Genomic DNA, 6,305 nt, shown 5'->3' on the forward strand with positions numbered 1-6,305 from the left:
TATTCAGTGTTAAAGACTTAGAACTGGGCATCATGAATGTAATTGCCTGTTATAGTAACTCCACTAAACAGCTACTATCTGTATAATGTACATTTTCAAATACAGTACTTGAATTTATGACAAAGTGTTACTTGCTTTAGAACATTTTGAATTGGGAAATGAGTTTACCATAGTAAATGATAGCACTACAATAAAAAAAAAAAAGAAATGCGAAATCAAAAGCTGCATTCTATTTGTCTGATACACTGTGTTGAATTTAATTGCTCCAATGTTGTTCACTCACTTGGGGCATGAAAAACACTAAAGCCACGGTAGACAAATATGTGTGTATATAATTTTATATATATATACATATAGCTTTATATATGTGTATAATTTCTATACACATATAGAAATAATTTTTATACACACACATATGTATGTGTGTATATATTTCATCAAAAGGAAAATTAAGGGTTGGGGAAAGAACACTATAACCAAACTTACATATAAACTATCCCAGGTTTAATCCCGACCAACACCAATAACCAGGGTATGTGGTACTAAAAAGATATAATGAAAGGAAGAACAGAAGAAAGATTTTCATTTTAAAAAAGTAAAATAATTCCACAAAATAGCAGCCACCATTTGCAAAGGATTTACTCTGTTCCTGGTACTATACTCAGCATACTCATGCATAATCTCTAATCCTAATCCTTACAGCAGGATAAAATACAAAATACATGATATCATCCTTATTTTATGTATGAATAGAAATTAACATTTTCCCATCCCTCTGGAATAGCTGTAATGCATGCTTCTGTAACAAAAATAAGAAATAATTCCAATTACTAAGTATACTTCTAAGGAGACAAGAATTGTTTTTGTATCCCAGATCTCAATTTTCATACTTGAAGACAAAGGGAAAGATAATGTTTTGTAATAATTTCTCTGGTGCCTACTTCATAGAGCTGTTTAAAGTAATCACGTGAAAACATCTGACAAAGCAGTACTCAAATTGTCATTGGGAATGAATCATTTGTGAGAACAATTAAAGCTGATAATGGTCAAGTAGACGTTCAAAACATAAGAGGTAAAGACTTTTTTTTTTTTTTTTTACTTTTTAAGACTATTTTTAATTCAATTGTTACCAGAAGAATTACTCTTTCCCAGTGAACTACCCAATTTGAACTACCACCACCAGTTATTTTTTTCCCCTCTTCCTTTCTTTCTTTCTTATTTCTTTCTTCCTTTCATTTGGTAGGACATGGAGAAATTGAGAGAGGGTAGACAGAAAGGAAGAGAGACACCTACAGCATTGCTTTACCACATGTGAAACTCCCCCCTAGCATATGGGGACCAGGGGCTTGAACCCAGGTCTTTGTGCATGGTAATATGTGTACTCAACCACGTGCACCTCTGCCTGGCACTGTACCAGTTCTTAAAGTACAAAAATGTTCACTAGAATTAGAAAAAAAAATGCTTAAATTAATTTGAAAGCTTCAAATATCCACACAGAAAAATTTATAACCTTACCTGTAAAAATTATACTGCTTTATCTTATAGCCAGAAGTAGAGATAAGTAACATATAAATTGGATATGTCCTAATAAAACTACAAAATCAGAGAGTCCACATAGTGGCTCAGTGGGTAGAACACATGCCTTACCACGAGTCAGGTCCTGGGTTTGACCCCTGACACCATGTAAGACCACCAAGAACAATATACCAAAAGAACTCCATGAATGGGGGGCCAGTGCTTTGGTCACTCTTGCTCTAAAATTATAGAATTAAAATATTGGCCCAGGGGGTGTCTTGGTGATACCCAGCACCACATGAAAACACTACAAACATAAGAGGTAGTTCAGATTGGGCCTGCAGCTGTGTTTCACTGATACCAGCTCTAAACCTACTAGTAGGACTGCGCATCCCAAATTGAGACCATCTTGCTTTCACATATTCTCATCCTTGGACACACCATGTGCCAAAGCCTGTGTCCCAAATTCCCAAGCTATTTTGAAGGCTCTGCAGAAGGTTATAAAAGCAAACTGTGCTTTGTCAGATTCTGTTAAGCTATGCAAATCACTATCATGAAAATCTTTCATGTTTTCAGTATTTCACTGTCCGTAGCAATAGAAACTGCATGCTCATAACTTGTTTCACCGAAACAGCTAAGAAAACGGGCTTGTTTCAGCATTTTGCCTATAACCAAACTTTGGCAGGTTCAGACAGTTGTCCTCTTTTGCCCTATTTTAAGGGAAAGAATGTGTGCTATACAGCTTCAGTAGAACAGAACACAAACCGCTTGGCTCAGTGGTTGATTTAAATTATTCCTTGAGCCACAGAATTCTTTGAAAATCTATAAAGCTATTAAACCTCTGTTCAGAGGTGGAGAGATTCGCTCTAAAATTCATGACTCATTTAAAGGGTTCACAAACCTCCGCCTGGGTGGTGGTTCAGTGGTAAAATTCTCGCCTGCCACAAACCTCCTAAAGCCTATTCATGGGCAGTTGTGTGTCCACTGACTACAGATTTTCCCTTGTTCCTTCATCTTCTCCTTTTCTGTTGTTTGTTTGTTTTGCCACCAGGGTTATTGCTGGAGACTGATGCCAGCACCATTATTCCAGAGCACCTGGCAGCCATTTTTTTCCTTTTTTTTTTTTCCTTTCTATTTTATTAGCTAGTACAGAGAATTGATGGGGGAGGGGTTAGGGAAAGAGAGAGAAGAACAGGTTCCTGAGGAGTCCAGTGGTAGCGCAGCGGGCTAAGCGCACATGGCGCAAAGCACAAGGACCAGCGTAAGGATCCCAGTTCGGGCCCTCGGCTCCCCACCTGCTGGGGAGTCACTTCACAGGTGATGAAGCAGGTCTGCAGGTGTCTATCTTTCTCTCTCCCTCTCTGTCTTCCCCTCCTCTCTCCACTTCTCTCTGTCCTATCCATCAACGATGACAACAATAATAACTACAACAGTAAAACGATAAGGGCAACAAAAGGGAATAAATAAATATTTTTTAAAATTAAAAAAAAAAAAGATTCCGGCAGACCTGCTTCACCACTGGGGAAGGGGGGCCTTGAACTGGGTCCTTACACATGACACTGTGTGTGCTTAGCCAGGTGCACCACTGCCTGGACACTCCTTTTTGTTTTTCATCCCCACTCATGGTTCTCTATCTCTAGTTCTCTCTCTAGCTCCAGTTTCTCCCCGTAGTACTATAGAAAGAAAAAACAACCTGGGTTTGGATCCCAGCTTATACAGTTGCTAGTTTGGGCTTCTCTGTTTTGGGGGAAAATGAATTTCAAGAAAGTATGAGTCATATCAGAAAGGAAAGTAGGCCAAGTTGCTGGATCTTGATGCCACAGTAAACTAAAACACCTGGGCCTAGCACTATCTCTGGCTTTACTTTTAGGCCCCTTTGAAGGTCCCCAGCCTTTACAGTTACATATAGTTTAATTCTGCTAGTGATGCATCCTATGTTTGCCACGATTAATCATGAGTCCATATGTCTGTCCTATGTCCCACACATATATCACTGTATATGCAAGATCAACCGTCATGATGTCTGCTTGGGTAATAAGGGATTTATGGCATGAGTACAATCCATCTTGCTGGTTATTTCTCTCTTGAATCTTTACTTCTTCAGGAGTAGAGAAAATATTTTTATTGGGTGGGGGTAGATAGTGTAGTGGTTATGCAAACAGACTCTCACCTGATGCTCTGAAGTCTCAGGTTCAATCCCCTGTACCACCATCAGCCAGAGCTGATCAGTGCTCTGGTAAAATAAATAAATTTTAAAAAGAAAATATTACATTTTACCTATATTTTCTCCTTAATTCTGCCAATTTCCAAGAGCAGAGAAAGAACAAAAGGAAGGGAAAATGGATAACTTTATTCATTTCAAGGGTGGAGAGGTAGCACAATGGCTATTCAAACAGCATAGTGGTTTTGCAAAGAGACTCTCATGTCTGAGCTTCCAAGTCCCAGGTTCAATCCTTCACACCACCATAAACTAGAGCTGAACAGTGCTTTATTAAAAAATAGTAAATTAGGGAGTCAGGTGGTAGCACAGCAGGTTAAGCACAGGTGGCGCAAAGCGCAAAGACTAGCATAAGAATCTCGGTTCAAGCCCCTGGTTCCCCACCTGCAGGGGAATCACTTCACAGGTGATGAAGCAGGTCTGCAGGTGTCTATCTTTCTCTCCCCCTCACTGTCTTCCCCTCCCTCTCCATTTCTCGCTGTTCTATCCAACAACAACGACATCAATAATAATAACAATAAAACAACAAGGGCAACACAAAGGGGATAAATATTTTTTAAAAAACATTTAAAAAATAATAAATTAAAAAACACTTTATTCCACAAATATTTAGCTCCTGAATGTACACTTCCAGAGATCAAGTGTCCACCCTCCCTCAAGGAGTTTTCATTCTGATGGAAGACAGAAGACAAAATACAGCGTGTAAGATAGTGATGAGCATTATAGGGGGGAAAAAAAGAAAAGAAAAACATGACTAGAAAAAAAAGTATATGTTTAGGAATGAGGAATGAGTTGTAACTGTAAATAGGTCAGGGAAGACCTATTAAGATGCCAGTATGGGGAGAATAACAGATCCGAGAAGGATGACAGAGGACCTAGTGGGGTTGTATTGTTATATGGAAAACGGAAATGTTATGCATGTACAAACTATTGTATCTACTGTTGAATGTAAAACATTAATTCCCCAATAAAGAAATTTAAAAAAAAGAAGATGCCAGTAAAGATAAGAGATGAGAAAGTGGTCCAGGAGGTGGCACAGTGGATAAAGCATTGGACTCTTTAACAATGAGGTCCTGAGTTCAATCCCCGGCAGCACATGTACCAGAGTGATGTCTGGCTCTTTCTCTCTCCTCCTACATTTCCCATTAATAAGTAAATAAAATCTTTTTTAAAAAAAAGAAAAAAGAGTGTATGGCATCATTGCCTCATTTAAATCTCCTCCTTTCCTTTTGCACCATCTTCGTACCACCCCTCTCCCATTACAACATGCTATGTTCCTAATATCCAGCACCTCCAGTTTTGTTTCAGACGATTGCCTAGAGAGGACAGCATTAACATCTGCCCCTCCATGCCACTTATCTATCTTCCCATTATAACTCCAAAAGCAGGAAAGAGACCACGCTGGTGTTGCTGGGCAAAGCTAGAAAAGGGTCCTGTGGTCCCTGCCAAGATTTTCCTGCATCTTCTGAGAGTCCTCTACATATGTCTCTGGTGCTTACGTAATTTAAAAAGCAATTTCATGTACCTTACTTCAAGTGCCACTCAATTTGCCTACAATCCACTGATTACCTTTGTTAGCCCCTCCAACATATGTTCTTCAATTTCACTCTACTCATGAGGATAAAAATATTGGAGGTGGAAAAGTTGGGCAGTGTCACTTGTCTTTGGCTTTGCACACTTCTAGAGATGCCCTAATCCCTGCTGGCACACGCAGGTGAAGGCTATGGGTGCCTTAAAAGTTCAGTTACCTCGAACTGCCAACACCTTTCAGGTAGTGACAAATTCTTCTCCCTCCACCATGGCCCACATCAGCCAGATGTTTATACCCCATAGATTACTAACTGGTAAACTAAAATACTTATGATTTAGTGAAAAGAGCCCTGGACTAGATCAAAAGACCATCTCAGACCCATCTCCCAAGCACTCAAAAGTGCGTCAAAGGTTGGGCGCTGGTGTACCTAGTTGAGAGCACACATTAATTACCATGCTCAAGGGTCCGGGTTCAAGCTCCTGTTTCCCACTTGCGGAGGGGGGGGGAGGGGTAAGCTTCTTGAATGGTGAAGCAGCGCTAGAGGTCTGTCTCCCTCTCCCCTTTCGATTTCTCTCTGTCCTATCTAGTAAAAAGAGGAAAGTGGGTCGAGCCCTTAGTAGGCACTGACCATATCAAGATGGTCAAAGCTGGTAAGTGTAAGTTTGCTTTCCAGGCCTTTACAGTATGTACACATGGGAATGACAGGAGCAAGGCCAACGCACTGGATCCCGGTCAGACTACAATGAAGCCATAGGATTACTGGGGAAACCCCTCCCGGGACATCCAACTAGGACCCGGAAGCCCAGACTGGTTTAAGCTAAGAGAAATAGAGTCAGACAGAGTCAGAGACAGAGACAGAGTGTGTGTGTGTGTGTGTGTGTATGTGTGTGCGTGTGCGTGTGCGTGTGCGTGTCACTCGTTGGAAAAAGTTGCACGGGTCGGGGATGGCCTGTGGCCCAGGTTAAGGCCGGGTCGGTAAGGCAGGATCTTGCAAGACGCAGGTGGGGGCGAAAACTGCGAGAACCCGGTTTCCGACACCCC

This window comes from Erinaceus europaeus, chromosome 12, assembly GCF_950295315.1.
Source record: "Erinaceus europaeus chromosome 12, mEriEur2.1, whole genome shotgun sequence".
NCBI lineage: Eukaryota > Metazoa > Chordata > Mammalia > Eulipotyphla > Erinaceidae > Erinaceus > Erinaceus europaeus.